We start from the raw sequence: 12661 nt of genomic DNA on the forward strand, positions 1-12661 counted from the left end.
AAAGAAAGAAAGAAAAAAAAGAAAAGAAAAGAAACTAGAGCTAATGGGCCAAGCAGTGTTTTAATTAATACAGTTTCTGTGAGGTTATTTTGGGGCTAAGCTAGCCAGCCGGGAAGCTGGGACAAACAAGTGGGCCCTCTCCTTGCAACACTTTAATTTTTTTACAGAACAGTATTTGTCAAAGAAATAACGTACAAAAGCCTGTGACTAGGTATAGAATTTGCAATAGCAGGAAGCTATGAAAGGAAGGCTATGAAAACTGAGCGTGAGCTTTAATGTAGCTGTATGGAGGTTAACACAAGGAAGAATCCAGACAGCAGCAATCAGAGGCCTCCTAATGCAGTGAACGCAGGTGTTCTTCCACTGCAGGACAGAGTATCTTCATCATTCCAGTCCAGCCTTGCTCTCAGCTACAAAGTCTTTCCTACTGTTTGTTTTCCCAAATGGGAGACTTTTTACTATTCTGTTTCTGATTTTATCATAAAATATTGGCACATGTAGGAGGGATGGGGTGGGGCAGCCTGGTGTTTTATTTCTAGGTAACCGGACTTGCAGATCTCTCAGTGACCTAGGATTAATGTAACACACAGTGGGTTCATTTAGTTCTTTAGTTTTGTTTTGATTTAGGAAGGGATGTCATGTGTTTCTGACAGGTTACACATGGAACATCTGATGGCTAGAGTAGCAGACTGGTGCACTGCGTGCCACTTCTTTCCTCTTTTCCAAGCCAAATGGTTAGCCAGTCCGAGACTGAGAACAATCTCTTTTGACGCCAAATTATTCTGCCCATGGAATGTGGCCAACCTGACCCTACTCATGGAATATAAACTGAAGTGACGCATGTCATATCTGCCTTACTTGTTTAAAAGAAAAATCTTCGCTCTGACCCTCACTTTCTTCATTGTGTCTAGGATGGAATACATTTTTGATCACACAGATTAGGACTAGCAAAGAAGGAAAGGACTATGGACTCCAGTGTCTGAGCTGCTCAGACCACTCAGTTTTACAGTCTTGAGTCCCCTGACAGTGAATGCACGTATCCATACCTGATCTATGCAGTTCTTTCCTAACTTCTCTGACCTCAACTCCTAGCAGGCTGCGCTCTCCAGCCATATGCAACTCCTTTCTATTCCTTAAGCATGCTAGATGGCCCCAAAGTTTTTGCATCCACTTTTCTCTGGAGCTCTCGTCCCTCCAGGTATGTACATAAGTCATTCCTTTACCTTCTCTGGGGCTAGACTCAAAAACAAGCTTCTCAATTAGGCCTGCCCTGGCCACATCATCCTGCCACACCCTATTGGTTTCCTAAGCTCTTACGTCTCTTTAAAATATTAAAGACTTTACTATAGTAAGCTTTTTCATTGGCCATCTGCTCGCACACTAACAGAGACTTATTATTAATTATGAAAGTTTGGCATTTAGCTTCGACTTGTTCCACTAGCTCTTATAACTCAACCTATTGATATTGATCATTGTTTTTACTTCATAGTTTTTTTTTAAATCTTTCTTTCATTCTGTATGTCCAATTCCCTCCATGTCTCGCTGGAGTCTCTCTGGAGTAATTGGCACACCTAGATTTCTCCTCCTTTTCCTCTCTAGTTGGAAATCCCACCTATCTCTCCTGCCTAGCTATTGGCCATTCAGCTCTTTATTAAACTAATCACAACAATAAATCTTCACACAGTTTACAAATAACCTACAACACTTTGCCTACTATCTTTTAAAAACAGGGTGTTGCTACATAGCCCATGCTGGTCCTGAATTTCCAATCTGTCTACTTCTTCTAAATAACTTAATTGTAAGTAAATGGTACCAAATCCAGTCTTATTACTCTCATATCTAAAATATAAACTTCTATAAAAATGGGAAATTCTGGTTACTGTTTATTGAGCCATACCTATGGCCAGACACATGGAAGGTTCTCAAATTTAATTTAGAAATATTTAAGATGCTATTATTAAAGATTCCATGAACAGAAATGATCATTTTTCTCCTATCTAAAATAAGCCAATTTGGAGAAAGGACTTATGATATGGATATATTGAAAACAGGCACCGACAAACAAGCGCCTTTATTGGTGTATATTCCCTCTACTCCAGTTCCTATATCCTGCTGTGCTCTTTGTTATGTTGCTGCTATCGCCTTTCCTTACATCCTTCCCTTTTTACTAAGCAACTTTAAAAAGAAACATATAAATGTACAAATATGCAGATGAGGCTTATAAATCACTGTGATTGTCACTGTTACCCTCTAAAGCACAGGCAGTTGTATTTTAATGAACTGCGAAGAGAAATAAAATTAAAAAAAAAAGGTAAAGGGATAACAGAAAAAAGAAAAATTTAGGGCTTTAGGGGTCATTAAACATGTCTGTGATTCTCTTGTCACAAACTAGTCTTTTTTCACCTATGAAACACTAAGCAAATGCTGCGTGGCTCCTTCAGTTCTTGCTGGCTTTCTGCAAGAGGAACCAAACATGTTCTGTGATCCTCAGTTTATCCTTGGTGGCAAGTATTGGTGATATAAAATTTTCAAGAGGAAGTGGGAAGCCATTTTTTTCCCCTCAAGGTAAAATCTTACTTTTAAAAGTTGTCAACTTTAAAAATTTAAAAATAAGGACAAAAACTGTACACTACAAGCCAAATTCAGAAAGTGCAAATTCATTCTATGGATCAGCAAATCGATCTCTAATTTATACAGATTTTTATGACACTAACAAAAAAAAGGTCATGGTCTGTCCTGTCTCAAGAACTAAAGCAAGTGCTAGAAAAGCCTTCTTTCTTTTGCTACAGTTATGCTTAGGGCATTCTCCAATGCAAGGACCTTTCTGCAGCCTCCACAAGCCATGAGAATCACAGTCTCTTGAACAGTCCAGGGCTGGCTCAGAGCCCATCAATTTAACCCTGGCCTCTGAAGCTATTAAAATCAGCTGACTTATCTGAGACTAAATGGTTTACTCTTCTAGCCCTGGCAAAACAGAATGCAGAACTCAATAATCTGGAGGCCAATCAAACGATCCATTCTGCACAATTTCCTAAGTTACCAACAGATAATTCAGTTGAGCAAGCCACAAACCCTAATCCAAGACAAGGAGATGACTCTAGTACTCAGTGAGAAATTTATGTCAAAAAGCCCTTATGGAGAAAAGAAAGGATTTTGCTACTCCTGCCTAGCAAATCTGATAAACAGGGAAAAAAAAATTACCTTGTAATATCTCAGGAAAAGTTAGTTCAAGAAAAAAAAAATTCAGTGATAATCTGAAAGTCATTTTTGTTCTTTCTAAAACGCTCTGTCCAAAATGGAGAACACAACAAAGAGGTGTCTAGTATGACTGAAGAACCGATTTCTTAATTTTAATCTAACGTGAATCAAGTTAGATTTCCCTGCTGCGGTGGTTTGAACACAAATGGCCCCCATGGACTCATATTTGAATGCTTGACCTATAGAGAGTGTCACTATTAGGAGGTATGTATTGTGGGGGCAGGCTTTGAGGTCTCACATGCTCAAGCTACACCTAGTGTGGGTCACAGTTCACTTCCTGTTGCCTTTAGATTAAGATGTAGAACTCTCAGCTCCTTCTTCAGCCCCAAGTCTACCTGCTTGCTGCCATGCTTTTCACTGCGATGATAATGGACTAAACCTCTGAAACTGTAAGTCAGCCCCAATTACATATTTTCCTTTATAATACTTGACATAGTCATGGTCTCTCTTCACAGCAATAGAAACCTGAAGTAAGATACCTATTAAACATAGCTTTATTGTGCTGGTACTACTTTGAGCATTATATGTAGCCAATTAAAAATATTAGGGCAAGACATGACATTACACACTTTTAATCCTAACACTCAGGAGGCAAAGGCAAGAGATCTCTGTCAGTTTGGGGCCAGTCTGGTGTACATGGCTAGTTCCAGACCAGTCAGGTTATTCAGTGAGTGCTATCTCTAAAAACAAAACAGAAAAGATGGGGTAGATTAAAATACGCTGATTTTATATATATAATGAATTTTGAAGATTTAGTACAAAAATCATGCTTCCTTTTTTATATTGACATGTATCTTAGTTAAGGGTTCTATGACCAAAAAAAAAAAAAAAGCAAGATCGGGAGGAAAAGATTTATTTGGTTTTGGTTTATACCTTCACATTAGTGTTCATCATCAAAAGAAACTAGGACAGAAACTCAGACAGGGAAGACCTGGAACTGATGCAGACCCATAGAGGGTGCTGCTTACAAGCTTGCTCTCCGTGGCTTACTCAGCCTGCTTTCTATAGAGCCCTGGACTACCAGCCCAGGGAGAGCCCATGTAGGCCCTTCCCTATCAACCACTAATTAAGAAACATCCTAGAGCCAGATCTTATGGAGGCATTTTCTCAGTTGAGGTTGCACCTTTCAGGTAACTCTAGCTTGTGTCAAGTTGACATAGGACTATCTTCTACAACATGTCTTTCAAAAATATTTAAAAACCTTTTATGTGTATGTATGGGTACTTGTGTATGGGTGCCCTCAGGGGCCAGATTCCCTAGTGGCTATGAGTTGCCTGACATGGGTCCTGGCAATAAAACTCGAGTCCTGTGCAAGAGTAGCAAGTATTGTTAACCACCAAGCCATGTCTTCAGAACTTCATTTACTGACTCACATATCTCAAGGTAGTATTTTAGATATAATATCCTTCAGTTGGTAGCTCAAGAATATTATATTTTTAGATATAATATTCTGTATACAGTATCTGAAGGATAGTGTATCTAAAATGCATATTTATATACAATATAATATATAAATGCATATATATGTATTTTAGATACACTATCCTTCAGATACTTCAGAAACTGACATATCTCAAGGCAGTATTTTAGACAGAATACCCAAAATTATTTGCACCTGTTTCCCCATTTTTCAGCATTTTTATGCATTTAACATGCAGGGGCACACAATGTCCGCATGCATGAGGAAGTCAAAAGTACATCTTGCAGGAATAGATTCTTTCCTTCTACTGGGTGGGGTCCATATCATCAGACTGGGAACAAGTACCTTGATCTACTGAGACAGTTCACCAGCCCCTCAAAACTAATTTCATCAGTGTTTAAAATGTGTGGTCACTAGAAAATTGTAAATCTCATACACTCACAACCTTCTACTATAAACCAGTCTATTCATACTAAGCTGTCTTGTTAACTGGCTAGTGTGTATACACTAATTGCCCCAGAAGTAGTTCTAAATGCATAGTACTGCCATGCACAGCTTAAGAGCTACCAAGATACCAACTTCCCATCAGGGCAGATGAGACAGCTATTAGTACTAAATAACTGCCAAGGGATACTTTAAGAAACTGCAAGAAATGCTCCTACATCACCCACACTAATTCTAAAACACTTCCTCAACTTAGAAGTCATTAGTGTTTTACAACACCATGGATGGGGAAGCACCTGAAATTGAGAGGCAAAGCTCAGAAGTTCCTTAAGATGGACTGGACACCACAGAAATTAATTCTCTCACAGAAATCAAGAAGCAGCCTTAACTCTTCAGCTATGGGATCACAGACACCTGTGGGATATTCTGTTGACTAAGGCAGATGGAAAAGGAGCTGAACAAATTAGAAATGCCATACTTGTCAGTCCAAGGAATATAAGGGCCACCCTTCCAGCAATGGTGGAGGCAACAGCTAGTTTATGAATTCTGCCTGTAATTTAGGGTCTATAAGATAAATGGAATCAGAACCTGTAATAATGATAGTCCAAACAATACCCAAATGATACCAACTACAGAAAAAAAAATGTTCCCTGAAAGGCCCCTTGTTAGCATTTAATATATCATTTTCTCATAAGACATGAAATATTTTTTCCTTTAGTACTGTGAACAAGTTCATTTTTTCCAGATAAATACTATCTAACATAGTTTAGCTTGCACTTAAGGAGCCATACAGCTCACATTATGACAGACATGGAAACTGATCTCAAATGAAGGAACAGCAGATTCCCTCACAACAGGAAGACTATCTAAGATGCAAAGTTAATTTAAGTATGCTAATTAGAAATGGTAGAGAAATGTTCTAATGAGGTTAAAATGGGGTTACCTCAATGAATCTAATAGCAATGAATATAAAGTTCGTGTCAGTTTCCTTGGGTTTCTCTAAAGAAATAATTAGGAGACCTTAAATAGAAGGAACCTAGAAGTCTTGAGAAAGCTGTTTTCTTGTGAGTAACATAAAGTTCTTCTAACAGTCCTGATTGTAGCCCACAACTGGCAGGAAGCTAGGCCTCCCGATGAAAGGAATGCTTAGCTTTCCTGAGTTTCAGTCTAAATTTAGAACTCTAAATTTACATAGCTACTTTGAGTTAATCTTGACCATGTCATAAACCACAGCATATATACTGAAAACAATCAGATGATGACATCTGGATTTGCAGTTTTTTAATCAAGTCTGCTATCGTCCGTAAATTCTGGTCCTGTGATTAAGTGTTCACTGACTGGCTGATTCTGAAAATCTGAGCAAATCTTATTCTTAGGTTTATATTCTTTTCTGGTTGACTGAGGCCATGACACCCTATCCATCTTTGCAAGCTTCTTGCAGAAGCTTACCACGCTCAGTACTGGATCATACCCTGCCCTATATAGCCCAGCCAACCTGGCATGCAGCACCCCCTAAAGATCACTACCACTCAGATAACTTGTAACCTTTCGTTTACTCAGAATCACTTGTACATGTACATATACTCAGCAGTAAAGCCAGCCACTCATTTAAAAGGGTGACTTGCTGCAAAACTGAACTCATGAGTGTTGTTACAGTAAAAAGGACACATTAAGTAAGGAAAATCATATATATCTAGACATTTTGGATGGCATTCCTCACTTATCAAAAGTGAACTCTGAACTTAGCATTTTACCAGCCATTTGCACACTGCGTGAATACAAAATTTAAAACTACGGAACTAGATTCTCTTCTTTGGGGAGGGGAGAGGACAGACCTTCCAGAGGAAATGAAAGAGTAGCTTGACAGACATGTTTCTGAACAGCTTTATTCTCCACTGATGATATCAAATATAAACCAAATAGCAAAGTAAAATAAAAGAAAATACAGGCACTTACAACTTGGCACAGCAACTCCTGCACTGGTAGCTTTAATTATGCTACTTGATTTAGTTCTCCTAGAAGTCTAGAAATTAAGGTTCAGAATGTTTGCTTCAAAGTCACATAGAAGAGAAACTATTTCAAAGTCATTTAGAAAGGAAATAATGAAAAAAGACAAAGAATTAAAACGTGTTCAACCCACTGCCTATATTTGTACTTACAATACTCTAAAGTCCACACTAGCACTGCTGTAAAAAATAGTTAATGATCATGAAGCCATAGATGAATGTGTCCACTAGAGGAAAATTAGAACACAACACTAATGGGAAAAAATTACCTTACTGAATTAACTATATTCAGTTTCCCATGCAATCAACAGTATTTCCAATGAAATTCTAAAGTTCTCACACCCACAGCCACACAAACTAAAGTATACTTTGAAGGGATCATCTATTCTCGTTTCTTTAAAGTTTGTCTAAACAGCTGACTACTAGAAAGGAAATGCATTATTACCAATATTAGAACTGACATTAATTAGGAACTCTTTAAGATAAACAACAAAAAGAACACTGGTGATATTAGAAAACTATGTTAACGGCATAAAAAGGGCAGCAAATTTTAAGAAGGACAATAGGAAGCATTAGTTATTCTGAGAGTTTGTCTAGGTTTCCTTCTGTAACGAAACGGGTGAACAAAGAACTTTTCCTGTGGCAATGGACAAACCCTACCTCCATTATTATTTAGACAAAAGGAATATTCAATTTATTAAAAGCAGTTCATATAAACTTTTAAAGGATGCATTAGTGTAAACACAATTCTCCCAGCACCACAGGCTAAAATGCCTTTGAATAAGCCACGCTATTATATACCTTTAAGACTTCAGACAAGTCAACAAAACAAAAGCCTAGTGAAGCACCATGATCATGTGATGTCTAGTTCAAGGGTATGTTCAACAGTGCTTGAAATATTTCTTTGGTTACTTCAAGAGAAAACAAGACTCAGTAAAAAGAATCAAAACTTTCTAAAAAAATATTGTAGGAAACAAAGTTTTCTTGACATCCTACGCTTCCTCGGAGTTGTTATTCTACTAGCAACTTTGATACCAGACCTGAATTCCAATTCAGATTTAAATCTGTTTTCTCAAATGGAAAAATTGTATAATCTCTAGCTGGAAAATTAATGTTTAAAAGATAATATACACAAAGCACTAAACATGGTATTTGGTGCATGGTGATCAATAAACGCTGATCTTGTGACTTTTATCATAATTTTTAAATAATTCTATTAAGGAAAATATCTATTCAAAGTAATACAGATCAAGTAAAACTAGTTATAATTATATTTTTCAAGTGTATCACTTGAAAATATCTTCATTTATAGGACCGGGGACTTTAAATGGAGAATGATTAGCTTCAACTAAAAGTCAATGAATCTATTTGCAAAGGCTGGGAGAAAAGTCTACTAAAGATTTCAATTAGATTCTCAATTTACTGATTTCACTCCTAACATTTCCCTGGCTCACCTATATGAGACTATTTAAAAACTCCTCTACAAGCATTACATTACTTGTAATGTGGTGGGAAAGTTGTTATGAATTTTACATAAAGGAGCTGGAGAAAACCCAAATAGGGAACTACTTTTAAGTCTTAAAACCGAGTAAGGATAGAGCAGTCTGAAAATCTGGAGCTCTCAATTGCAAAAGACAGAAGTGATGGTTGGTTTCCATGGAAGTGACAGCTGGGGGTACACAGGCTTCCGTGGTCCCACACCGAGATGATAATCCCTGATGGTGTTACTTAACACCCGAGGGGAGAGCAGCATTTCCAAGTCTAACTTACTGGCAACTTGAACACCATGTGACAGTCACCACTGTTCTAAAAACAATTATGAATGCTGCACTTGCATTCTATGGGGCAACCTCAAGGGATTCAATAAAGGAATACCAATTCTAGGTCAGACTAAATTAATTGTAGCTAAATGCAGCAACAGAAATGTTCTAGATGCCTACTGAGAACCCACTACGTTTGGTCAGATCCAGATTTCTATACTCACAAGATACTTTAGAAATAATTTCTGTATTACGAGTGGTCTAACAAAACTCCTTAAAAGGAAGTATACACTATAATTTTCTCAGAATGGTTTCTTGGTTGAGAGATAATTCACAAAGTTGGCTTCATAATAACAAGAACTATGTAAAAAGTATTCTAAGTAGGAGATATTCTTTAATAGCACAGTATACCTGGCACCTTTATATATCTATAAAAGAGACCAATTTTTATGTTTAGCATATATAACTTGATAACTAAACATGTAGGTACATGTTAAAAACTTCCAATCTTTAAAATATGCAACCACTGTGGCAGTGCCTCGCTAAATTCCTGAAAACATGCGTGCTTATAACATGTGTATGCTACTTTTCTGAAAGCCTCTGGATTCAGTAAGAATGCTCTCGGTATCACGACTCTGCAGCTGGTTCCTATTCATTCCTCAGCCTTCTTCCTGACACTCAGGACAAGCTAACCCCACGCATTTTAAATATCCATGCTTTATGTCCACTCGCTCTCTGAAATAAACACATGCACGGATCACACAGTTCTCTAAGTAGCGTTTTCCTCAATATCTCAATTCAAAGCAAAGGAAATCCTTGCCTTTTATATCTCCTAAACAATCTCTAGCAACCCAGAAGTCTCCAGGGACTATAGTTTACAGAAACTAAAGTGAACATAAAAGACAATAGCAAAAAACTAGAGAGTTACTAAAGATAGAATTTTTGTAGTTCCTTTGAGTACCAACTCCTAGCAAATAAAGCATTTATCTGCTTTATATACTGAGTGATCCAATGTCTGCTCATTGTGTCTGAACATTAACTAATCTAAGCCAGTCCATAGTTCACTAGTATTCTACTAGATATTACACAGAAATCTGAAAAAAAAAATTAAACTGTTTAGCTTGATCTTCAGAGATCTAAGTAGTCAACTTAATTGTTACTAATAGAAAATTAAACAAACACAAATGGCATATTTACACAGAAATTTCTGTTTGTGGTGGCCCCAAGCATGTTTAAATGGCGAGGGCTGACTACAGATAGATTACTGGGTTGCCAGCAGTATCACTGCACTCGACAGGTGGAGACACTGAGGTTAGAAGCTAAGTGGTTTCTACAAACTACTACTGAGTTATACTATGGGTTCAAATCTCTTGACATTTAGTCCTGTGCCAGCTGTATAACAGAAACCCCTTATTTAATTGCAAAGAAAATAAAAGCAGTTCACTACAATGAGAATGCGCAGATTAGAAAGGTGACTTTCTAATGGATAATTCCCTACAGATAAAAAGATCTGCTTTTCGAGGAAAACAAGCTTCTTTGAGAAACAGCAATGATTTTATTTGCATTGGAAATGCATTTAAAATGTTAAATGTAGGACGAATTCGTCATCATACACGGGGAATGCTAGCTTTTCTAAGAGAAATGTGGTTTAACAACACCAGATCCTTCTGCTTTCTATGAGTAAGCCACCTTGAACACGGAGCAAAACTATTTTTTTTTGCCTTGGTATTTCCCTTCTTAAAATAGAAATAGAAAAATTTAATTCCTACCTGGCATAGGTAGCATAAGAAAGAATTTATTGTCTGTGGGCTGCTTTGAGATTCCAGATTGAAACACATAATCCGGTTGGTCTTCAACCCTAGAATAAAGGCAAACTTTACTGAAAATAATTGCTTAGGCAGATGCCTCCAGAATACACTACTACACCAATATCAACAGAAACAGAAGTTTTCTTTAATTAGATCTGGCTCGAAATGAAGAGAAGAAAGACTCTCAATTTTTTTTTATTAAATTCGTTTGCCCAATTCAAAAGATTAATACTTCTATTCTCCTTTGTTCCTCCTCAGTGAGCAGTTACCCTATTCCTGTTAGCAGAGACCGCAGACATTTATTAAAGAGAACAGACTCAAAAATGATGCGACCAAGCGTGATAGTGAGTGAAAACACCAATTCAATAAATTTGATATAGTAAGTTCTGGTTAAATTTATTTCAGATTTGTTCCTGGACAACTAGAGTTACTGGAGCATTAACCTTTGCCAAATCTTAACTCTTTATAAATGGCCAGAGTGTTTCTCATAAAATAAACTGGTATACGTTTCTTAAAGATTCAATAACATGTACTGCCATTCTTCAGACGATATTTTCAGGAGAAGAAAGAAGAAATCGACTTCTCAGGAAATAGCACTAGGGATACCGAGCGTAATCTCCAGATTAGGTCGAAAGCAGAAGAGACAAGGGCGTATTACAACTCTTTAGGGATGTAATAAAAAGTAAAACAAATGGACTGAATAAAAAGGCTCCATCCATACAAACAAGAAAAAGTTTTATGATGAGAAACCAAAAACCACTCAAGAAGAGAGAATAGAAATCGGTTCAGTATGGAGGTTTTGGGGGCCACTGGCCAGAAAGCAATGAAGCAGGGTAGCCAAAGAGGTAAGAGAGTGAGGGCCTCTGAAGGCAAGGTGGAACACAGAGAGAGCACTAGCGCAAAAAGATGCTTAGGCACAACAACAAAACAAGCAAAAAGTCCCCCCCCACACACACACACACAATCCCACCCTCCCACAAGCTAATAACTAACAAAAGAGCTAGGATGAAGTACCAAAGAAGGAAAACAGTGTCAACACTCAGAAAACTGGTCAGCGAAGGCTGAGAGGTATCGACTGGGGATGCACAGTCCAGGGGAGCAAATCGCGCAAAGCAGGACCGACAAGGGACCACCGGGGCCAAAGGGCACGCAGGGGCGGGGGAAAAGCGGACGAGGGTCGCAGGGCCAGGCGGATAAGACGGAGCGGAACGAGGGCGGGCTGGACAGCGGGAGCGAGGTGCGGGAAGGGCCGGCTGGGAGCACCAGGCTGCGTGCCGCGCCCCTCGCGTCCCCGCCGACCTTCAGCGGGCCCAGGACAGGGCTCCGACCGCCGGCCACCGCCGGCTGAGGCCAGGGCAGCGGAGTCGGACCAGACGACGAGGCCGCTTCCTGTTCGGCCCCGGGGCAGAGGGACCCGAACCGGGTCGAGGGGTCGGAAGTCGCGCGGGGCAGTGCGGGGCTCACCTCTCAAGCCGCGCGGCCTCGGCTCGCGCCTGTGCGGTGGAGGAGTTCTGCGTCCGGCTGGAAGGCGTCCTTCCCCAGGTCAGCACCATCCCGCCCGGGGCCCACTCACATCGCCATCGCAGCCACCGCAACCACCGCAAGCCTGGAAGTCGGTTCGTCACGGGCGCTCGGCTCCCGGCCCAGCGCCGCCGGCGAGCATGCGCAGTCGCCTGGGTCCCGAGGGAGCGCGGCCAGCGAACGATACCTGCGTTCAACAGGTCCCGGCCCGCGGCCCCGCCCCTAGCGCTCTCCCCTCCCCCTCGCGCTCCGTCCCGCCCTCTCAGGAGCGAGGCCCCGCCCCCTTTGGGCTCCACGTCCCGCCCCTTTGGAGCCCCAGCCGCTGTGGCCGCGCCGGCGCCAACCGAGATTTCAAGATTTGGTCTCCTTTCCCGGCTCGCGCTCCCGAGTTCCCGCGAGAACGGGAGGCTTGCGTCAATAAAAAGCGCGAGCCCGGTTGAAGTG

General features: G+C 39.9%; 1 protein-coding gene across 7 annotated transcripts in view; it reads right to left on the minus strand.

Moving 5' to 3' along the window:
• Fam135a (family with sequence similarity 135 member A) overlaps positions 1-12427 on the minus strand; it is a 73479-nt gene extending 61052 nt beyond the window's left edge. For all 7 annotated transcript variants that reach the window (XM_005359880.2, XM_026785494.1, XM_026785498.1 and 4 more), the window contains exons 1-2: positions 12161-12427; positions 10658-10746 (exon numbers count right to left, since the gene is read on the minus strand). The gene's annotated coding sequence lies outside the window, so the exon portion shown is untranslated. The remainder of the gene's footprint in view (positions 1-10657; positions 10747-12160) is intronic.
• Between the last annotated feature and the right edge of the window lie 234 nt (positions 12428-12661).

Source organism: Microtus ochrogaster, linkage group LG2, assembly GCF_000317375.1.
Source record: "Microtus ochrogaster isolate Prairie Vole_2 linkage group LG2, MicOch1.0, whole genome shotgun sequence".
NCBI lineage: Eukaryota > Metazoa > Chordata > Mammalia > Rodentia > Cricetidae > Microtus > Microtus ochrogaster.